At 43.4% G+C, this 22641-nt stretch overlaps 1 protein-coding gene across 2 annotated transcripts in view; it reads left to right on the plus strand.

Annotated features, from left to right (window-relative positions):
* The window catches only part of Zmat4 (zinc finger matrin-type 4), a 403972-nt gene that overhangs the window by 13148 nt on the left and 368183 nt on the right, over window positions 1-22641 (plus strand). Inside the window, exon 1 of one of the 2 annotated variants that reach the window (XM_074054614.1) lies at window positions 2727-3080. The exons of the other annotated variant lie outside the window; for it this stretch is intronic. The gene's annotated coding sequence lies outside the window, so the exon portion shown is untranslated. Of the gene's footprint in view, window positions 1-2726; window positions 3081-22641 lie in introns of those variants that run through there. 2 annotated transcript variants of the gene reach the window in all.

A 22641-nucleotide genomic window follows, 5' to 3' on the forward strand; every position in this document is an offset into this window, starting at 1 on the left:
GATAAGGGCAGGGTTTTGCTTAGGGAGCCTCCAAAAGAATGCCAAGCAAACTAGTTTACACCATGTTCTGTCAGTATATCCCAGTAGGGTAGCCTCATATAGAACTGGGGATGGATATGAGACATGATTGGCTCTGCATGTGTCAGTTTTTGGGGGACGGATCTTCTTTTGAGTTACAAGGGCTCCAATGTGCTCTGCTCATGATTGAAGTCACTGTTGGAGTGACAAAGGCAATAAGTAGTTTGTGGTTCAAGACTGATCAATGGGGAGAGTTCATTCCTCTTTTTTCTAAATCTTTTTCCTGGGGATCTTTTTGAGAGAAACTACAGAAGAGGGAAACACAGGGATGCAGGTACTGAATTTATCTAAACCTAGATAACACCACAGACCTGAATCAAACAGTCCATGTGGCAATTCCAAAACTGAGTTTCCACAGCTCTAAAATGCCTGCTATGGGTTTCATCGGTTTGTTGCAGAAGCTGAATGGAGTGTTAGATGTTAGATGTCAAATAATAAAAGGTGATGGAGGTATTGGTCATCGATTCTGTGTGGTTCTGTTGCTGAGATCCTGGAGTGGTTAATAAAAAGGCTGAAATACTTGTTTTCAGGGTTCAAAGCTTGGGCCCTTTCTCCCAAATATTGCTGGTCAAGGGTTTTGCATTTTTTGGAAGAAAGACACCAGATAGGAACAAAGTAGAACTGCCAAACAGTATAGCGCCTTCAAGAAAATAAATCTTTGGATGAAAACTCTGGAATCTGTAAGAACAGTAATATTGAGAGAGATTTAAAGGGAACCAAAAAATCTCTGCAATGCTTAGAGCAGCAGGAACATAGATTTCTCATACTAATCAAGTGATTTGTAGGAAAATCCTATCCATCTCCCTTACCTGAGCTGCATCAAGCAAGTGATCGGCTGAGTTGCAGAGTGAGCTGTGAAGCAGACACAAAGCCTGTTTATGATGCTGCAGAACTTTTCTGCGGCATGAAAGCAGGTGACTTCAAAGTAAAGAAGCGCCCTCAACCCTGACCTCCTTTCTGTGGTCAGTGCTGGGCTCTGTGTTGCTCTCCCCAAGAGCAAGGCAGGGTTTCCAAAACTCCCCTCCTTTGAAATGATGTGGCCCTCTGGGGTAAGGGGGTACATGGCAAGTTTCCTCAGGTCTCTGAGGAGTGGCGGTGATGGACAATGGCTGACCTGGTGATACTCCTAACGTTGTGCTGTCATAGAGCTGTCTGGTAATGAGTTATCCATCTTCATGTGAAGAGATCATCTCTTCTCATTCTACCTCCAGCAAGGAAAGGAATGGATGTCCTGATGGAACAGGACTTTGCAAAAATGTGCTTTCAAACTGGCTTCTGTTATTGGGCCCCTAACATTGAACCTAAGGATTGCTTCTCTGACTTCATGGATATTTCCCACTGATATTTACCTAAACTCCAGATGAAGCTGTTTTAAATTCTTTCCACATATAGGGAAGACACTGGATATTAAACGGTTGTGGGGAGATGTGTTGGTGTTTGGATTGCAGTGAGCCAAGGAGGATCCAGGAGGTGATGTGTGAATCTCGGTACAGTTAACATCAAAATAGACAAAACTCTGGGGGTTATCTTTCAATACAGTAAAGTAAATTTATTATAGTTAAGATAGAAAAATACAATAGCTGAAAACACATGGGAACATGTTTGACCTTATGAGGAGTCAGCATAGTATCAGGCTCAGAGTCCTGGCTCTGAAGTGAGTTGTTTGACCTTGGACATGTGGTTTTTATTGAGTTGTGGTCATTCCACTTTAGAGTGGGGAGTGGGGGGGCTGCTGTATATGTCATGGGAATGCTTCATGGTGGTGAAGTGGAATAATACAAGTCAAGTACCATCACCACCAGCAAATCCAACAATAACAACAATAAAGATGGTAATTAAGATGGAAATGAGATACCATTTATCCAGTTATAAAATTATTGAAGGTTAAAAGTGACATTGCTTGGTCTCACAGAGATACAGCAGAATTGTGTCATTCCCTATTTGTGAGACTATTTGGTGCAATCCTTCTGGAAAGCATGACTTTTGAGGATTTCTGTACCTTTTACTTCTGTAATTTTATGCTAAGGAAATAATCAGAAATGTGCAGAAATATAAGTGTACAATATCATTCATTGAAGTGCTCATTGTTTTCCTGAAAAACTGGATTCAACCTCCCCCAACCACCATCAGGGAACTAAGCAGTTAGGTAAGTTATGGTACCTTCATACAGTGGACTAGTCAGCCACCATGTAAAATTATTGGGAGAATGTTAATGACATGAGACAATGCTTGTGAAGCTGCAAGTGAAATACCTTCTGAGCTTGCTAATGGAATGTGTGTTTGTGCATAAACGTGAATAAAATTCACCACAATTTAAATAGAACTTCACTCAGGGATCTAAGATTATGGATGATTTTTGTTTTCTTCTTTATATTTTTTTTCTTGCAGCTTCCAAATATTTTATAGTGAGCTTTTATTGATTTTTATAGCACAAATAATAAAAATTATAGAAAAAGAATGAGATCCAATGGCCTCTGGGTGGATTAGCTTCTTGCCCTGTTTAGGAAAGTGAGTTTTTTTTTTTTTCTGTAGGTCAAGCCTGGCATGAATTCCCTGCAAGCCTGGCTTTTCATGGACTCACCTCTTCCTTCCCCCTGACCAATATGGAAGAAATAAATGTTTTGGGAGTAGAAACAAACATTTTGGAATGAAGAGATAGAAGTGAGTGTATTGTGGAGATACACTGAGCTCGGTGGACAGCCTGCCCACAGTTGCTCTGTGCCCTGAAATCCACTTGCTTCCAAGCCACAGACGTGATAGACTCCTAGCATGTTAGTCACCACCAAAGCCACAGCCACTGCTCCCTCTTCTTTAGGGTTGTCACTGGGAAGACAGTGACTATGAGCACTGCCTACGCAATGCTAACAGAACCTGGGGACTGGAGAAGCAGGCTGATGCAGGAAAACACTCAGCAAAGACAGAGCCCAAGATGGGTGTTGCCCAGGAAGCTGCTCCCCAGCCTGACTGCATTACAGATGGGTCTCACCTACAGCACCTGCAAGGTGAGGAGGTAGCGCAGGAGTGCAGTGTTATAAACTCTGTAGTATGGTGAGGGTACCAGCGGAATGGGCTGTCCAACAGAGACACTTCTTTTATATAACCAGTGTCTTTGGAGGATGAGTAGCCCACCAGGGTTGGCTGTGTGCTGGTTATCTCTTGTGGAATAAAACAGAGGCTGACACCTTTGTGAAGCTTGTTCTTTTCTCTAAGTTGGACTACTTAGTTCTGATAGATGTTTTGAAAAATCTAGATTTTTTTTTAATATATTGGTTTTGCTGAAAGTAGGGCATGCTTGCTTCAAGTCTTCAAAATATTGTAAAAATAGTGATTTTGTGCTCTTTTATTGTAGAAGTCCCAAGAGCTCTATACATTTAAATTGTTTTAAAAATTCAGTTTTAACAACATCTCTGTGAGATAAGGCATGAAGGGGACACTGCCTGTCTTTACAGGAGAAGGTGGGAGACAGTTTGGGGTCCTAACTTTGGTTCCTGTTCAAGGAGACCCACCTTTCCTCATTGACCGCTGAGTGGCCATAGGCCATCTGGAGGCACTTCACCAAGTAGCTGGGTGTGTTTTTGTCACCAGCAACCATTCAATCATCCACTACAGAACTTGTATGAAACTTGAAAATACCGTGGCTATGTGTTGTTCTTCCACTACCGTGAATGCCAGAATGAGGTTCCCTGAGCTGCTCTGAGGCTCAGATTATGTTTAGCAAATGTAAATTGCAACTTTTGTCAGGATGCAGCTTCCTCTGTGGAGTGTGTTGTGACTTGGGCGCTTCCTCTGTGCTTTGGAATGTGCCCAGATGTTTTGCTTCTTTTAAAGCTCTGACATGACCGTGGCCAGCTCTATAAATAGTACCCAACATCAACTATAATGCTGGTATGATTTTCTTTCCTACCGCCCACTGAAAGTCTTAGGAGAAAATTCTCTCTCTCTGTCTTTCTCTCTCCATCCCTCCCTCCCTCTCTCTCTCTCTCCACACACAAGCACACACATGTTTATAATTATATGTCTAAACATAAGTACAAATCTTGAATGTACTCAAACCCATCTGTGTTTTTGTTTTGTTCTTTGGTAAAACACAGTTAAAGAGCTTTCAATAGCAAAAGAAAACACAATGACTTTTCTAAGGATCTACTATGTCCAGGCACAGTGCTGAAGTAAATTAGCTCCTGTGCTCCAAACTCACACCCAGCAAGAGAGCAGCTTTATCAGCAACTAATCATGTCAGGCTTCCTGAGAGTAAAGTGTGAAAAGATACGTTCCTGAGGTTCTGCCGTTGTAGAAGGATCTTGAATGGCATTAGTTGCTAAGGCAGTGGCAAGGAAGCATCACAAGCCTGGTGCTTAAACAACAGGAATTTACTATCTTGCCATTCTGGAGGCTGAAAGTCCAAGGTCAAGGTGCTGACAGTACTGGTTCCTTCTGAGGGCTGGGGTAAAGATCTGTTGGTTTTGCCCTTGACCTGTATATGGTTATTTTCTCTGTGTCTCCTCATGTCATCTTCCTTCTGTGTGTCTCTGTTGCCATGTCTAAACATCCTCTTTTTTTACAAGTATGTCAGTCACCGCCCTAAAGGTCTATCCCATTTTAATTTAATATCTCTGATATGACCCTATTTTTGAATAAGGACAATTTCTAGGTGTGGGGATAGGGCTTCAGCATATGGATTCCTAGGACACAATTCAACCTGTAATAACAGTTTTCTTTTAGGTAATGCTTCCACCTCTGGGAATAGCTCTCCTTAAACATCCCAGATTGCCACATTCATGGTATTTCTTTCCCTCACCCCTCATTAAGGAAAGAGGTTCCATGATGTACATCACCCTTGAGTTTAGCTCTTCTAATAACCCCATCCTCCCTTCACTGTAGCCAAACCCATGTGGCCTTCTGTGGAGCTCATAGCAAATCATTTGCCACCCATGGTTTGTTTATCTGTCTTCAGGAATGTGGCAGGATCACCTTCTTTCCTACTCACATCAGGGCCATCCTGATGTGTTTAGAGCTCTTCCCACTTGGTGTGACCAGTGGATACCTATAAGGAAAGTCTTTGTCCTTCACCAAATGGATGCACAGGAGGGCATATCAATGGCCTCCATTCCTCTATCACCTGACTATACCTGATACCGTGGGCAGAACTTGTACTGCCTAGGGGAGAAGGAAGAGCTTGCCACTTGCCACCTCCCAAACTGCCCTTGGCTTCCCTGCCCAACCTCACAGCCTCTCCCATGGCCCATGACAACACCACACTACACACACACACTCACACTCACTCACTTACTCAGTTTCCTATTATTTTTTCCTAACATGGAAATCCCCTAGGAAATAGTGTTTTCACTACTAATTGGGGGGCTGCAAACACCCATAAACTCTATTGACATCCAGTTCTTTTCAGACCCAGGCTCATTTCTTTTTACCTAAGGGAAAAAGACCCAGGCTCATTTCTTTTTACTGTACAGGTTACAGTACCAGTAACCTGTATTGTGTCTAGTTCTTTTAAGATGTACAGTCACATTAACTATTTTTAACCCATTTCCTTGTCCTAAACAACAAGTATGCACACTTCACAATCTCCCCTCTGTGCATCATTTTCTTATACCTATGGTCATCACACCTGTGGAGATGGTGCTAGGCAGTGGTAGGATTTAGACCTGGGGATCCACTTGTAATGAGAACAAGCCTGTCTGGATAAGAGGTTTTAGTGGATGGCAGGATGTAACACTGGGACAGGAACTTAAGGGACAATTGTGATTGTTTAGAAGCAACCTGGAGTTCCCCAGAGAGAGGTATAGGACCAGGGGCAGAGAGATGAAAATTTAGCCTCATCCTTGAATGTTGGCCAATTTCCAAGCAATGTACAAACAAAATGCATGGCTGGCAGGTGTACATCTTCTAGGGACTTTGCTCCCTAGAATGCTCCCCTGGTATTCCAAGGAGTTCCATGCACTACAGATGGGAAATCCAGTAGGAAAATGAGAAGAAAGGGAAGCCTTTTTCTTCCACTGAATTATGAATATACCTACCACCACCTTCTCTCTTCTCTGGTTTTATTTACTAAGATAAGCCAGGTGTGAAGCCACACTTGCTACTATCCAACCAGCTGAAACCGAAAGTTATAATTAGGGAAGACCTTGGGCCACTGAAGAGAGAAAAACACTAAAAAATAATTCCAACAGTCAAAAGCCATACATGTGCAAAAGTGTAACCATGAATAAATTATGTTTAATGATCAGGCATGGTGGCTCATCCCAGCTACTGTAGGGGTGGAGAAAGGAGGATCACGGTTTGAGGTTAGCCCAGGCAAAAGGTTAGTAAGACCCCCATCTCAATTGATAAGCTGGGCATAGTGGTACACATTTATTATTCCAGCTATGCAAGAAGCATAGGTAGGAGGACCATGGCCAGCCCAGGCAAAAAACTGGAGATCCTAGCTGAAAAATAGCTAAACCAAAAAAGGGCTGGAGGAGTGGCTCAAAGTAGAGTTCCTGCCTAGCAAGTGCAAGGTCATGAGTTTAAGTCCCAGTACAAATAAATAAATATTTAAGTTGACAATGTTTAGCTGCCCCAAGAGGTGTGCAGAGGAACACATTCCAAAGGCCAGTCAGACTTCAGTAATTTCCACCTGAGGGCGAGAGTGAGGGAAGCATGGGAAAGAGATAAGGTATATAGCACAGGGGCTATACACCAATTTGTTCTTGTGTGTCAGCCACAGTTGTGAGTCCTTTTGTAATATTCCAGAGAGTAGGAACAGCTTAAAGTGAATGTGGACTTTCAGTCCTACTCTGGTGGTGTGCACATATGAATTTTATCCACTGGTTAGCAAACAAATGAAAACATTTTCTTCACTACTTCCCAAATGCTCACCTCCCCACCATCTTCAAGGGAGCCCAGGATTTAACTCTTGCTCTCTCTGAAGGTTCTTTTCTTCAAGACAGTGTCCAGTGGTGGTGATCTTGGCAGCTGAAGAGTTGGGTAAGATTGTTAGGGATGCATGCTGTGTCCTTCCAACTGCCCCTGGAAGACCATTTTCACAGGTATTTAATGGAAACTCCCTGGTGCACAGACTGAGCTAAAGCCACAAAAGAACTCCAAGCCTCTGATTGATCCTGTACATGAGTTGCATGTCATGTGGATGAGGAGACAGATGCACATCCAATGACCTGAGGGCAGGAGAGGGTTCAGTGGGATGCAATGAACATGCAAAGAGGGGCGGTGGTGAGTGGTAGTCAGACAGGCTGCAAGTGCAAGTATGAGGAAGGATCAAAGTTAGCTTTATTATTTCTTGGGAGGTAAAAGGCTGGTAGGGAGCAAGGGCCTCCCCAGAAGGTGATGTGAATGAGTCAAGGCCCTGAAACAGGCCCACAAGTGGACAAAAGCCTGAGCCCTCTTGGCTGGCACTCTATAAATGTTGATGATGTTTTGCAAAAACAGTATCAGTTTGTGTTTTGATAGAACTGAAGTGGTTGAAGGAAGGCACAAACCTCCAATTCATCACAATATCTCCAGCAACTGGTATCATCAAAATCCTTTCTCTGCCATTAGCCTGTCACTCCAATCCATGTACTCAACCTATTAGGCACTCTGTGCCTAATTGATGCATCCTGCTCATCTCTCCAGGATCTACATTGGTCTAAGATACACGATTTTCCCTGCTTGAATATCTCCTCCCAATACTCAGGTTCCAATCCTTCCCATTCTCACATGTCATATCCTTTATGCAAACTTTGAACCCAATACTAAATATTAGAAATAACAGATAAGTAAATTATATAAAATATGAGTAAGTAATAACTGCTGTAGGAAAAAAAGAAAAAGGCACCCAGGAGAATGGGGTGAGGAATGCTGAGATAAGGGGTAGCATGGGGTTGTCATTTTAAATAGGATGGTCTTTTAATTGGCCTCTTGAACAGGGTGATGTGTGTCCGAAGATGGGCGCAAAGTCCCTGAGGTGGAAGTGTGACTGATGTGTTCAAGGAGCAATGAGCAAGCCTTGTTAATAGGAAACTAAAAAGAGGGGAGAGAAAAGTAGCAGATGAAGTAGGAGAAATAAGAAGGGACAATCACAGGAGTCCTGCAGGACATTTTAAGGACAAGGGAGATAAGCCATCATAGGATTTTGAACGTAAGAGTGATATGGTATGATTTTACACTTTTAAAAGAATCATTCTGGATGCTGTATTTCGAAAAGACTGCAGTTGGGGAAGGGTGGAAGCAGGAGACCAGTCAGGAGGCTTCTGCAGTGATTTAGGTGAGTGGAGGTGATAGATGGTGTTCTCATTGAGGCTATGTATGTATTGTGAGTTTTATTTTGAATGAATAGATTGTGATATATGGGAGAAGGCAAGGAATTGAGAATGACTGCAGGGATTTTGGACTGAACAGCTGGAAGACTGGAGTTGCCAAACTAGAGAGGGGTAAGGATGCCCCTGAGTGGGTCAGCTGGCAAATGAAGAGTTTTTAAGCTGTGGTCCACTGGTTCAGAAACTAGGAGCAGGTTTGCTGTATGAGTCATCTTTGCTGCCTCCTGAGGGACCCAGAAATTATAACTGTTATGGCCACAAAGAATCTCTGCTATGTGAGGACATCAATTAATTTCCCGATGATCAATTAGGTCAGGTCTCTGTGTATTGCTGCTCCTCCAGCTGGAGATTGTTGCTTCTCTGACACCATCCAGAGGTTCAGTGACAAGTTGCCAGTGGAATAGGGTTGATTTGATGAGGATTTGATCTCAGGCAGGTTAATCTCATGAGCTACCAGAACACTTGATATGGGCACAGAATATTTTGATGGCAAAATCATTTTCTAATCTTTTCTCTCCCAGTCATTATATCACCTAATGAATATGATTAATTGGTGTTAATTGTTATGCCAACGAAGTGTGAGTACTGTTGAAAATTAAATCTTACTTTTGGGCTCTGGGGTGATTAAATTGTGGGGTGGGAGGAGGAGGGAGAAGGTGTGTCTGGCTTTATATGCCTCAGAGTGTCACTTTGTTGGGAGAGAGATGTGGCCAAAACCATACTCAAGCTGAGGCAGGGAGTAACTTGGTTAATACTCCCAGGAGGTTGTACCAGTGATGACCACTGGTTGACATTGAACCTGCTTTTATCTGTGTCACTGAAAGAAGATAGACTCTTGGATCCACAAGGACTGAAGGGATACTTGTTCATTGCCAGCTCCTGTGTCAGGCACAGGGGAATTCACAGATGCCTGATATCACCTCCTACCTTTGACGTCTAGTCTTGGGAAGAGGAAGGTACATAAGCAGTAATAGGTAGAGGTGGATCCTGGCTCAGTTAACCAGCTGGATATGGAAGAGCTTGCTAGGGGAGGTGGTGGCTGAGTTGTATGGAGGAGGATGTGCGGTATTTCCTGAAGATGAAATGGGAAGGCCATTCTAAGTGTATGTGATAAGAGTGCTGGAAGCTGTACCCTTGGAAGCCTGTTAGGAGAGAGTTTCATCCAATAAGCACAGGATGGTTATTAAATGATTTTAAGAAGAAGAGTGATGTAAATTAATGACTAAAACTCTAGATGTCATGAAAGAGGGATTGGAGAGGTGAGAGTAGATTCTGGGGTCATAGAGACTAAAGGTGTTTTTTTTTACAGGCAATGGGTGATAGCCCAGATTAGGGCGTGAATGATGGAGATCAATTACAGAGGTATTGGTTCCTTTTCTTACCTGGTTACTTTGTGCTCTAAACTACGCTATGAGGATGAAGATATTTATTAAGAGGGGCACTTTCCTCACTGAAGCCTCCCTATAGGTATGATTATGACATACATATGACTATGAATTCACCCTGTATGTGAGGGGAGCCAAGGCACAGATCTGAATAAGCTGCCTATGGCCCTGCATCACCAACGTATTGATGTCACAGTTCATGCCCTTAATCACACAAACATCCTGTTGCATGGAGGAAAGAACTTGAGGAAGAGACAGTGTCTTTGGGAAGTGAGGGAGAGGAAAGAGTCTACGAGTGCCCCTGGCTTGGGGAGTCTCAAATCTGGGGAAATGTGAGAATGCTACCAACATATCCAAGCATTTCATGGAGTGGTGTCTGGGTGGAAATGAGTGTGTTCTAGAGGGAAAGGCCTTTGATCTGAGAAAATTCAGGGTCAAATCCTATAGAATCTCCTTTTCCTAATCTGAGAATGGGAGCAGTAGGCTTGTGGAGAGAGTTTCATACAATCTTGCAAGCCTAGCCCATTCTATTTTTAATTGCCTCACCCCTTCCTGCCAGCATTTGAGGGTGCTATTTTTTGGCTAAGTGTCTCTAAGACTTGTGTGTTGGAGGCTTGGTCACTAGCCTGTGGCACTCTTGGGAGGTAGTAGAACTCCTAGGAGGTGGGGCCTATTGGGAGGAAGTTGGGTTATTGGAGGCATGTGTTTGAAGGTGATATTAGAACCATAGCCTCTGCTTCTTGAAGTTAGCAGCCTCCTCTCCTTCATATGCTAAGATATGCTTCTATAGGCCCAGAAGCAACAGTCCAATCAACCATGGACTGTGAGTTTATTTATCTCAGGTATTTTGTTTGTTTGTTTGTTTTTGTGGTGTTGGGTTTGAACTCAGGGTCTACACCTTGAGCCACTCCACCAGCCCTTTTTTGTGAAGGATTTTCTTTTCTTTTTTTTTTTTGAGATACGGTCTCTCAAACTATTTGCCTGGGCTGGCTTCAAATCATGGTCCTCCTGATTTCTGCCTCCTGAATAGCTAGGATTACAAGTGTGAGCCACTGGTGCTTGGCTTATCTCAGGTATTTCATCACAGTGATGGAAAGCTGACAAACACAGAGTGAGTCAGGTTGTCAAAGTGGAATTTTTATCATGAAAAACAAGTTGAAAACAATGAGAAGGACTGATGACCGTCAGTCTTAAAGGTCACATTTCCTAACTCCTCATGAAGTTGAATTATTTCTAGACTTCCTGGTATTGGTTGGGGAGACCTTGTCTTTCTGGGTCCTACCTAGCTGTATCTTCCAAGGGTAGGGTTTGACAAAGTCTCTGAATGTGGGTCTTCCTTGTTGGTAGACCACCTAGCTTTCTCATTAGACACTGAGAGACTGCAGAGACAACCTTTTAAAGGAACAAACATTTTGTCTAGTAAGGCCACAGGGACTTCTCTGTAATAAGAGAGTTGGCCCTTCAAGGACCTTTGCTCCTGAGGTCTGTCACTCCTCAAGGCCAAGGTGAGGAATGAATGTTCCTCTATGAAGTTGGGGGCCCTGCACTGAGTCAGGCCACCGGGAAAGGCTGGCACTGATTTGGAAACATTTACCCAGTGACAGGGAGAGGTCATAGCAACAGCTTTCAGTGACTCATTTGCATCTTGGATAATGTTTTAAAATAGCTTTATTTCAGAGAGCCATTAAATCCTGATAAGTGGGCATTTTTGTAGACAGAAAAACAAATAAGGAGTGACATTAACATTATCTTTCCTGCACACATGTGCTGGTGCATCCAAGGAAGGCTGATGTGGGGCTTGGATTGACAGTCTGGTGATATGGTGTGTGCGTAGGGGTGTTCTTAGATGGGCTGAAGACAACACATCCCTCAAAGCTGTGGCTGCCCCCTTTTTTCTTTGGAAAACATTCTCCATCTAAACCTCTTTGTCACCTCATATGGAGGATTGTTTTTAACCTCTTGGGGCTTCAGAGACTGAGGCTCATTGGTACTGACAAGCCCTTATTATTTAAAATCCTGGAGGCCATGGTTTCTGCTGTGCCAGAGTCCAGCTGGCCGCCCCTGCTGATTGAGCTGTGCTGAGGGCTGCATGGACTTGCATGCTCCCTTTAAATTCCACAATAGTTGCCTAAAACTACAAACAAGCAAACCTCTTCATTCCTCCCTATCCTTCATTCCAGTCAGCATTGCCTCCTTCCCCAAGTTCAAAGCTAGCTCTCTGACAATTGCCTTATAATTTTAAACACCCCAAATGTTGCAGACACAGGGTGTTGTTATCCAAGGGGGTATGGAGTGAGAGGCTGCTGTTCTGATAACCTTTGACCCTCTGGGCAGGCATCCTTTGTCCATGATCCCTATGACCAGCTCTCACACAGCTGGCTAAGGCAGAGGGACAGATGCCTGCCTTCCCAGGAGCACAGCTTTGAGAGCACACTGGAGGCATTTACCAGCTTGTTTACTCTCCACTCTAGAGGGCCTTGGGACCAGGAGGCAGGAAGGGAGGGAATCCCTGTTACCTAGCAACAGCTACATCCTGTAACATGATGGTGTCTGAAGGAAAGATGTTTCCATTGGCACCTGGAGAGCCTCTTTGTGCCTTTCCCCTAGCTAGTGAGCTTTTGGTGATGCTCTGTGGGGCATCCCCTGCAGATTTTCCCCTATGGGATGCTTTTCTGCCCTGAACAGGGGCTTCTTTGCTGAGAGTATGCTTGGATGTGCATGTGCGGAACTGTGTACACATATGAGCCTGGTGATGGGGAGTGGAAACTCCGAAAGAGCAGCAAATCATCAGTTGATTTAAGAGGTCTTGGAAGTTGCCCTCCATTTTCAAGTAGAAACTTCTCCTCTGTGGCGAATTGCTTGTAGCTACCAGAACTCCTGAATTTGCTAAAGTTGGCTTCAATTTCAAATATTTTATTTTGCTTTGAAATCATGTCACATATTTTCCCCCTGAAAATCCAAAATTTGGGGTGTGTGTGTTTTTATATTCAGCTTTAATCTGTGCTGAAAAGCCAGTATATCTAGGAGGGGTAACTCATGTCTTTATCATCATTTTAGATTTACTAGGAGGTAGTTTATCAAATCTATTCCTGAGAATACATTTTTAAGGAAGAAGAAAGATCAGCAGAGAACAGGGCCCCTCAGTTGAAGGGGCAGGCTTGCACTGCAGATCAAGAGAAGTGCTGAGTGGAAAATAGTGCTGGTGGTGGAGATGGCTTAGTCCACACATCAGTGTTACCCAAGCTGGTTGTGGGAAAACCGAATTCATTATTCATTCCTTCAGTGACCATCTCCTGGTTAGGAATTGATTTTTCCTGTATTTATTCCCTTTCTTCATTCCTCTTCAACTTTCTTAACAGCTCAGAAAAGGTTTTGAGAATTCCTTGTATATTATGGCTTAATGCTTTTGATATTTCTGGATATAAAGTTGGAGAAATGTGGTCTTTTCTCTGATGCTCCCAGTTCCCCCAAATGTGTTCATTATTTCCCTAACCCTTGGGATGAAAATGGATGGTGTAGGGTAGGGAGAAAGAGGTAAAAAGGACCTTAGATTTGCAGGAAGAGAAGGGGAAGGTGGAATAAATAGTGGGAGGTGACCTTTAGAAACTGTCTGGAGCCTTCTAGAAGAGAGAAGGATAGGCACTTAAAGAAGTTCTTTTCCTTTTTTGTTTTGTTTACCTGCCCTATAGTGCCCATGGGCAAATGCTATAGCAAGTCTTACAAAGTAGAAATTCTTGCCTGGTAGCTCTGTGGGGAAGTAAGACATAAGCCATGTCTTTACTGGGTGAATGGACAGTGGCCTCATAATGCACCAGCTTTGAATAGCCTTTTTCCCCGGGGATAGAGAATGTCTGAAGTGGATTGTATCATTTATCAGCCAACATTCTCATAAGGTCCATGGAAAAGGCGTATGGTTTTCTTTATAAAGAGGTGAGCTAAAGAGGGGGAAGTGTGACTAAATGCATATAGATGGCTGTACAAAATGGACATGTGACTCTGGAAATAGCAGTCCCTCCTAAGAGAGGCTTAGCTCCTAAGACTCCAGCTGGCCTCAGAATCCTTAGGTTGGGAAGGAAGTCTCTTCTTCATTAGTAAGATGACAATCCAGTCCATTTCTGCCATAAAGTTGCAAGGTCCACAATTGTAAAAATGGCTTTACTTAGTCAATTTACCCTTTCATTCAGGTATTCAACAATTCTTTTTCTAAGCATGTATATTATGTCCCAGGTGTTTGAGGGAAGAATAAGTACAGAGATACTCTGTGGCCCTATGAATCTATTCTTAATCTGAGAAGAGAACATATGACATACAAGGAAAGAAGAGCACGGAAGGCTTTAACAATACAAGAATGATGGAAAAGAAATAACTAATTTCTAGGGAAGGATGAGCTTCCCTTCCAAAATTAAGCAGAGTTCTTAATTTTTATGTTGTATGTAGAGAGGAGGAAAATGGCTTCCCTCATCCTTCTAGATTCTTTGGTTGGATTATGAATTAAATTGACATAGATTAACAGGAGGAAAACCATGTTAATTATGTGCATATATGTAGGAGTCTCACTAAATGTGAGACTGGAAGATGGGACAATGATCGAAGCTTATATAAGCACCCAGAACTGCAAGAGGAAGGTCAGTTGGTACTTCTGGGGGTGGCAGCCATACAAGATGGGGAGGGTGGGGGTGAGAAGTATATGATGAGTAGAAAATTGTATAGCTCAAAAGTTTCTCAGGCAATAAAATTGTCTGGAACAGCCCTCTTCCTAACCCAGATACTTTCTTTTTCTTTTCTTTTTTTTTTGGTGGTACTGGGGCTTGAACTCAGGGCCTTCACCTTGAGTCCACTCCACCAGCCCTTTCTGCAATGGGTATTTTCGAGATACGGTTTTGTGAACTATTTGCCTGGGCTGGCTTTGACTGCAATCCTCCTGATCTCTGCCTCCTGAGTAAATAGGATTACAGGCGTGAGTCACTGGCACCTGGCTCCCCAGATACTTTATTAGTATACATTTTCATTAGAGATGCAAATGACTTTTACAAAAGGACAGCTTTTCAGAGCTACTTCAGCTTGCAGTTTCTCTGAAAAAGCAGCTCAAAATATGCCAAAGAAGTATAGTTTGGGGCACCATATCTGATCTCCTATAGTCATATTTTGGGGTTGTTTGTCATGAACCCCCAAATTTAGGAAATGAAAAGTTCCTCAAGGATAGTGATGAAAAGATCAGGGAACAGGCTCCATGAGAAAGAGCTAATGGTCTGCTGGTGGAACAGTGGGTAGAAGGGGCACTGGCCCTGCTGATGCCTGTCAGGCAGGTGAGCACGTCACTGAGTGATCATGCATTATTTTCTTTTGCCAAAGAAGACTGTCGGTAACAGCTGTTTTTTTATGATCTACCACATCTTGTACAAGGAATTTTGTGTAGATTATTGACTCTCATTTTCTTACTGCTGATAATTATGTTCACTACGGTTCTGAGCACTGAGATGAATAAAGTAAAATTCCTGGTCTAACAGAGCTTTGGGATTTTTCACATTTTGTTCTTATAATAACATTTCAAGGTGCACATTTTTATTCTTTCATAGGTAATGAAATCAAAAAAGGCTAACTAGTTTAGTCAAATTCAGATAGTTAAATGGCAAGCTAAGGTTTAAGTACAGATCTGTTTGACCCTAAAGCTCAGTATTATATACCTTCTTCACAGGCAAAACAAAACAAAAAGCCTGTAAAAACTCCAACTCTTTATGTGTCAGTATCAGAGAACTAGTCAGTAGTCAGTTGGTAAGAATTCATAAGGGATGCTTTCGCATGCTCAATCAGTAACATATTACACAGTGCAGTGTTGTTATGCAGCCTGAAGGTGCTGTAAAGTTCCTAACAGGAATAGGATTTCTCCAAGAAAATTAAGATTGGGTTGAGTCTTCCAGAAGCCCAAATGTTAAGGATCTGAGGTCTGCACTGTGGGACAGACATTGGTGGAATAGATGTAGTCAAAGCTGGCCCTGATGAAGGTGGAAGAGATTCTTGGTCTCAAATCTATCTCAGGGAGTTTCAGGGCAGAAAGAGCTTGTCTAGGAGAAAAAAGAGGAGGCCTGGTACAGAATAGGCAGGAAGGACATGCATGCGCTGGGCGGAGTCATCCTCATCCAGAGGCGTCTTTTTTCCTCTTCATGGTACCTCGCAATGGACTTCCATAGTTAACTACAGCTATCCTTCAGCAAAAAGGATTAGGGAGGGACAGGGAGCAAGGGACAATTGTAAATGAGCCCTTTACAAGACTAGCGCTATGGTGCGGAGCTCAAGGCCACTAGGCGTTGGAGCTCTGGAGGGCTCGGTTCTCAGGGCAGTATTGGGAAGGGTGGGGCCTGACTGGAGGAAGTGCGTCACTGGGGGCGGGCCTTCGCAAGGGATGCTGGGTCCCCAGCCCCGCCCCTTCTATATTTGCTTCCAGGTCACAGTGAGATGAGCATTTGCTGCTGCCCGCGCTCATTCCTTGACGATTGTCTGCTGCTCCTCAGATACAAGCAAAGCAGGGGTCGTCAGTGGACTGAAACCTCTGAAACCAAGAGCTAAAATGAATCCTTCATTCTTACGTTCATTCTTAGGTTCATTCTTAGGTTATCTCGGGTGTTCTGGCACAGCAATGCGAAGGTGACTAAATACCATTAGCATTTGGGAGGCTAAAAGGAGGGGGCTTCCAGCTAAAAGGAACCACAGGAACACAAGGGAACGGAGGGGAGAACAAGCATATCCATCACACACAAGTGTGATGAATGCAGAATGGTTCTGCAAGACTGTGGGGTCAGGAGGAGGAGGAGGTCCTGCATATGGGGCTGGACAGGCAGAACTGCGCCATCTGTAGCACTCTGAAGTCCAAAGGAGGCTTCGGTTTGGTATAAGGGTCAATGGCACTGCAACGGTTCTAATAGGGAAGCTTTAAGTGTGATGGTGGACCTGGCAGCGGCGTGCAGAATGGATTTGCACAGCCGGGCCCGACCTCACAGAGGCTTGGTTTGTGCCTGCTTTTGGTGACAGCTGTGCCAGTGGAGAGGAATGACCAGGTGTTTGGAAAGCTTATTAACCACAAGGCATGGTGGTGTGCACCTGTAAGCCCAGTATTTTGGAGGCTGAGGCAGGAGGATCGTGATTTAAAGGCCAGCTTGGCTGTATAGTGAGACCCTGTGCAAAAACAAAACAAAACAAAAAAGCAAACAAAAAACTTGTTAAGGTAAGAATCCATTCTTGAATTCATGGGTCAGCTTTAGGGAGTAGAGGGTGTTGAGATGATCTTGGCTTGAGGGAAGAGGGCAGATGACCTTGGCTGCTGTTCCGTGTTAGTAATTCTCACACAATTATTTTCCTTCTGCTTCTTGGATGGGGCTCTGTTGGGGACTTACTGATGTTCCAGTGCTGTCTATGATGATTGTGCTCTTTTGACTCTGGTTCTAGGAAGGGAGCTATTCTGTCCTGAAAAATGCATGGGCATAGCAGGTGAGTTAGGCTTAGTTCCTGAGCTGTGTCTCTTACAGGAGTGTCCTAGAGGTGCTTGGGTGCTGGGGAGACTGCAGGCACAGAGGAGAAGGATGTTTTCTCTTACATTATACAGGTTTCCAAGAGGCTGTGCCCCACACTTGTCTGCCCACTGGTCTCCAGATATCCTATGGCCCTCCTGATTTTGTCCAATTTTAATGTTTTGAACGTAGGAGATTTATACATGTCAACTAAGTGGGATTATTTATTTTTCAAAGAAACACTTTCCAATCAAATCAAATGATTTGTTTCTTCTTTATTCAACAAATGTATTAGTAACATATTAATACATTTGTGCTAGACATGGTTCTAGCCCCTGGGCTACAGCTGAAGACAGTAAGCTCTGCACTCTTGGACTTTTATAGTTTTCCAGGTAGAAACAAATAAGAGTATTAGAATCCTTTGTACTGTGACATTTGAGCAAAGATTCAGAAACAGTGACTGAGAGAACTTTGTAGATACCTGAGAAGATGAATAAGCCTTCCAGGTAGAAGACAGTAAGTACAAAGGTCCTATGATGGAGAGCCTGGTAAGTCTGAGAAGCAGAGGAGACTAGGGTGACTGGAGCTGAGGAGAAAGAACAGAGAAGTTGGTGATATGGACAGAGTCAAAAAGAGTGGAAGGGAGCACATGATGTAAGGCCCAGAAGCCACTGTAAACAGTTTGGCTTTTACTTGTAGAGAAATGAGAAGCCATTGAAGAGGCCTAAGCATGTAGGTCTTATGACCTGATTTGTGTTTGCCAGAGTCACTTTTGACTCTCATTGGAGAAGGGACACTAGGGCCTCACTAGGGGTGAGAAGAGGACACTAGGGCCAAGGGAGGAAGTGAAAATGAAAGGCAGGTAGGGGCAATGATGCCTTCTGACATTGGTAGCTATAGAGATGGTGAAAGCGTAGATGTATTTTGAAATCATAGCAGAAGAAAAGAAGAGTTAAAATGACTGTTAGAACATCTATTCCTGTCCAGCAACTGTTATCCATAGTGATGTACTCTGTAGGTAGTCACTGAGCTGTTATGTCCTAAGTGCACTGCCTACAGACAGTGGTGGACAGAGTATAATATTGTTTCCACATTTGTGTGCTAACTGTCTGTGTAAAATGTGTGCATATGTGAGCATGTTCCAAGGTGTGTGCTTGGAACAGATATATATATATATATATATATATAGTACCTTTCCTGTCAGATAGCAACCACAACCACAGCATCAAATCCATTAATTGAGGCCGTTATCTCTGGACTCCCCAGGTGCTAGCCAGCTACTCGCACACCAGAGAGAAGCAAAAAAAAAAAAAAAAAAATCTTTGCATTTTGGTTTCACATTTTGCAGGTGTTGCCCTCCTCTTAATTATTCATCAACTTCCTTTCCTAACCCCTTTCTTTTTGGAACTTGTGAAAAAAAAAAAGATAAAGCAGCCAGATGTAAGATCAGTCTCATCAGTAATATATAAAACACCATGCACACCCCACTCATCTCTCATGCTTTATGCAAAGTTAAAATTAAATCAGGGCAGCGTTATTAAGCTAAGTGATTTTTGCTGGATTCGTATGAATTCCTGTGGGTGCCACATTGTTGGTTGGAAATGTGCCTGGGGTGCAGTGGGCTCAGAATGCACATCTACCAGCCATTAGCAGAAATAGATCTGCTTACAATGGGACACTTGAGGTTTCTAGCCTGGGACCCTGTACTGCGGGCAGAATCCTCAGACTCATAGCCCTGTATGCTCTGGGGCCCACCAGCTTTTGAAAGCAGGAAGGCAAGACAAACAACAGAAGCAAAGCCATGCAGGTGCCATTCTGGTATACTGACAGATTTGAATTCAAGTCATCCCTTTTTGGGTATTCCCTTTTTGGGTGCCCTCAAAAATCAGGGTTGGCAGAACTACATTTTGAGAATGCCATGAAATAGAATTGTTGAAGCTTTCTTTCAGCCATGAGACATGTAGAAGCAGCAAGCTGGTTTGGAGCGTATCTGAGGTGGAGCCTGGAGCTAAGGCTTTATTATCCCCATTATTTGCTTCATGGCTGTTCTTTCTTTTGACCAGCTGGAAATGTAGTTGGTTTACCATTCTAAAATATAAAAAGTTGTTGAGAAGATCAGATATATGTGTAGCAAATTATTGGTAGGAAGGTTGGCTCCTAGGGCCCTCATTCTGCCTGCCTGGTGCAGTGAAAACAGCATAAAATGGAGTCGAAAGTCAGTTTGAGACCTGGCTTTACAAGCTGAAGGTTGTAGGTGATGAACTTTCTGTTGAATCCCAGAAAAACAATAAAGTTTCAGTTCCTTCTAGGACTGTTGTTGGGGAGAGTCAACCACATATTTAAGTCACCAAGCTGGATTTTTAAGGTGGAAAAGGTCATTGATCATCTTTAGAAGACCTGGAAGAGGAGAGGGCTGGGGTCACTAACAGGATTGCCTGGTGGCTGAATTCATGGCAAGCTTGGAAAGCCTTACTGCCACCAGTCATTATTTTTTCCTCTACACTCTGACACATGGTTTTCCATGTGCTGTGATGATGGGGTGGGTAGAAATGTGTGGATGATTTTTTTCTGAAAGGGACGTTTTTGGGGGGATATCAGTGTTGGCTTATGTATGCACATTTCGTTCTGCATTCATCACTTCCTTTTTGTTATGGACTTTGTACCTCAAAACAATGCATAAAGCTCAGAAAGAGAAGAAAGTAGCATTTGTCACTCTTGGCTACAACTTGCTGAAAACCTGTGATTTCAGCAAAAGGTTGATTTTTTTTTCCCCCAGCCCTTACTTTTGCTGAGAGACATTCATGCCAAAAAGACATTATAAAGGGAACCTTTTATCAAAATTTGCTGGTGTGATTTAATTTCACATTTTTGCCTGACCCTACTCAGAATTCATTCAGTAAAAACTCTGTGCTTTGTGCAATGGCACCCTTATTTAAAGAACCAACTTCCTAAAATAGAGGAAGAATTTCAATGAGCATTTCAACAAAAGTGTTCAAGAATCTATATTTTTAGGACCCTTGTATCTCACAAACACTGGAGTTTCATATCATCCAAATCAGCTCCTGTGCATTTTCAATTTTTGATATGTTGTGACATATAGTTCAGGTCTTGAGAAATATAATTTGGTATATATTTTACAGCCATCTCCTAACATGCTAGAGGCTGTCTCTATATTTTTGCTCAAATTCAACTTACACCATTACAGCACATAAAAATATCAGTCACTTAGGTATGTCACAATCTCCTCTGTAGTTACATAGATGAAGCATTTGAAATTGAGATACTGTTCCACCTGTGTGACCTGGGTCATTATATCCTTACCTGTTTACAACTCCTACTTACTGGGGCAGGTACCAATGCCACATGGTAAGTGGGACACTGACATCTTTTGCCCCTGCCCACCTATCTAGAGAGGATCTGAGATGTCTCAGGATGGCCATCTATCCTAGGGCCACCTTTCTTGTACCTTGGCATTGTATATCCATTTTCTCAATTTATCTTCAACCTCTTTTTGACATGCAAACCCTCTCATTTATGCAAAGTTTTAGAGCCATACTGGATCTCTGAATATATATCCAGCGCACTAAGAGGAGAAAGGGAAACTCTCAAAAGGAAAAATAATCCTAGCCTGGATCATTCATGCTGCTTTTCATGGTCTGGTAGGTGGGCAAATTCCTTTCTTTCAGTTTAAGTGGGAAATGGGGCAGATATCTTGAGCTTGGGACACCCAAACCCTGGTTTATGTCCATATCAACAAAAGTGGATGCATCCATTAATTGGGAAAGGAACTAAGAAAGTTATTTAATCAAGGAATTCAGTTCCATTCAGTGTACAAACACTGAGTATTTTCTGTATGTCAAACATGATGCAAGGCCTAAGTTACAAAGATGAAGACAAATACAAAAACAAAAATGTAGATAAAAACTTTTTCCTGTTTTCTAGGACTTTACAATCTAATTGCTGAGCATGTAATAATTGTTAGGAAAATGCTGCACACTGCACATAAAGGAGCTCACGAGAGGTATCTCATGTCCAAAAGTTTAATAAGCAGGGTGGCTGGCCGAGAAAAAATGGCGCAGCAGCTTCTTTTGGTGGGTCTGGCCTTAAGTAGCATTTGGGAGAAAGCAAGGGCTAGGGGCGGGCAAAGGGAGGTGGCAGGAGGTAAGGGACAGTGGGCTTTGTTCTGCAAGGGATGAGACCAGCTGCGGCTTAGGCTGCAGAATGGTGACAAGGGGCAGTTCTTATCATTTCCCCATTTTTTGTTTCTTAGGGAGAGGAAAAGGGTTGGGTATTGGGGCACAGTTTGATCCTCTGGCTGCTTCCGGCTGGCAGGGGATGGCGCATGTTCTCAGGTGGGGTCCTTAGGGTTTGGTGTCTTCGTAGGGGTTAGTGTGGGGGTCCCCTCGGTGGCCCCGGAGAGGTTGATATCCTTGGAGAAGGAGTTGATTGAATCTTTGTTTGGTGACTGCAGTTATGCGATCTAGTAAAGTTTTTGTAAAGTTTTCATAATGCAGGGGAGATAGCTCAGGAGGATAAAGACAACAATAAGGGGCACTAGGAAAGGCAGTGGCCCAGAGAGCAGAAGGGATTGAGTCCCGTCTAGGACAGGGGAGTTTTTAGTCCTGTGAAGTTGGATTTCTTCGCTTAAGTGAGACAGGGTATCAATGTTTTGTTCCACTAGGCCTGACTCATTAATATAGTAACAACATTCCTCCCGGAGGAAAAGGCAAGTGCCTCCTTTTTCAGCGGTAAAGAGATCTAGGGCTCTGCGGTTTTGTAAGGCAACCTGAGCTAATGAGGTAAGTTGTTATTGAAGGGAGGCTAGAGAAACTGAGGTTGATTCAAGAATGACCTGTAGGCGATTCTTGAAGTCACTGGCTGAGATGAGGCTGTGGCCCAAAGCTCCTCCTGCTAGCCCCAGTGCAGCAACAGAGGAGGCTAGGCTAATCCGGACCATGACAGGCAAGAAAGCAGCCCTTCTTTGTTGTGGTTAGAGGAGCCTGGTGAGCTCAGCCTCTCTGTAAAGGGTGAGCTGAGGGACGATTACCACCAAAAGGCAGGGACCGAGGTGGTGGTATTCACACAGGCATATAAAGTACCATTGCACCAGAAGGATAGTCCAGAGGGAGGGAAAATCTGTGATGTCAGATATTAGAGCAGCAGAGGCCATGTATTCCTGCCTTGAGGGTGGAATGTTGAGTGAAGTAACAAGTACGAAGGGGAAGTGGGTGTTGGTCTGGCTCAGGTTCCCAGAGAGGTATAGAGGGCAGTGAGGAATAGTGTGTTGGGATATCTGGTATAGAGGTGAGAATAGGTTTGGAGAAGTTGACGGGGACTGCTGTCATTTAGGGGCATTGGAGGGAGGCACAT

This window comes from Castor canadensis, chromosome 14 (assembly GCF_047511655.1).
Source record: "Castor canadensis chromosome 14, mCasCan1.hap1v2, whole genome shotgun sequence".
Classification (NCBI taxonomy): domain Eukaryota; kingdom Metazoa; phylum Chordata; class Mammalia; order Rodentia; family Castoridae; genus Castor; species Castor canadensis.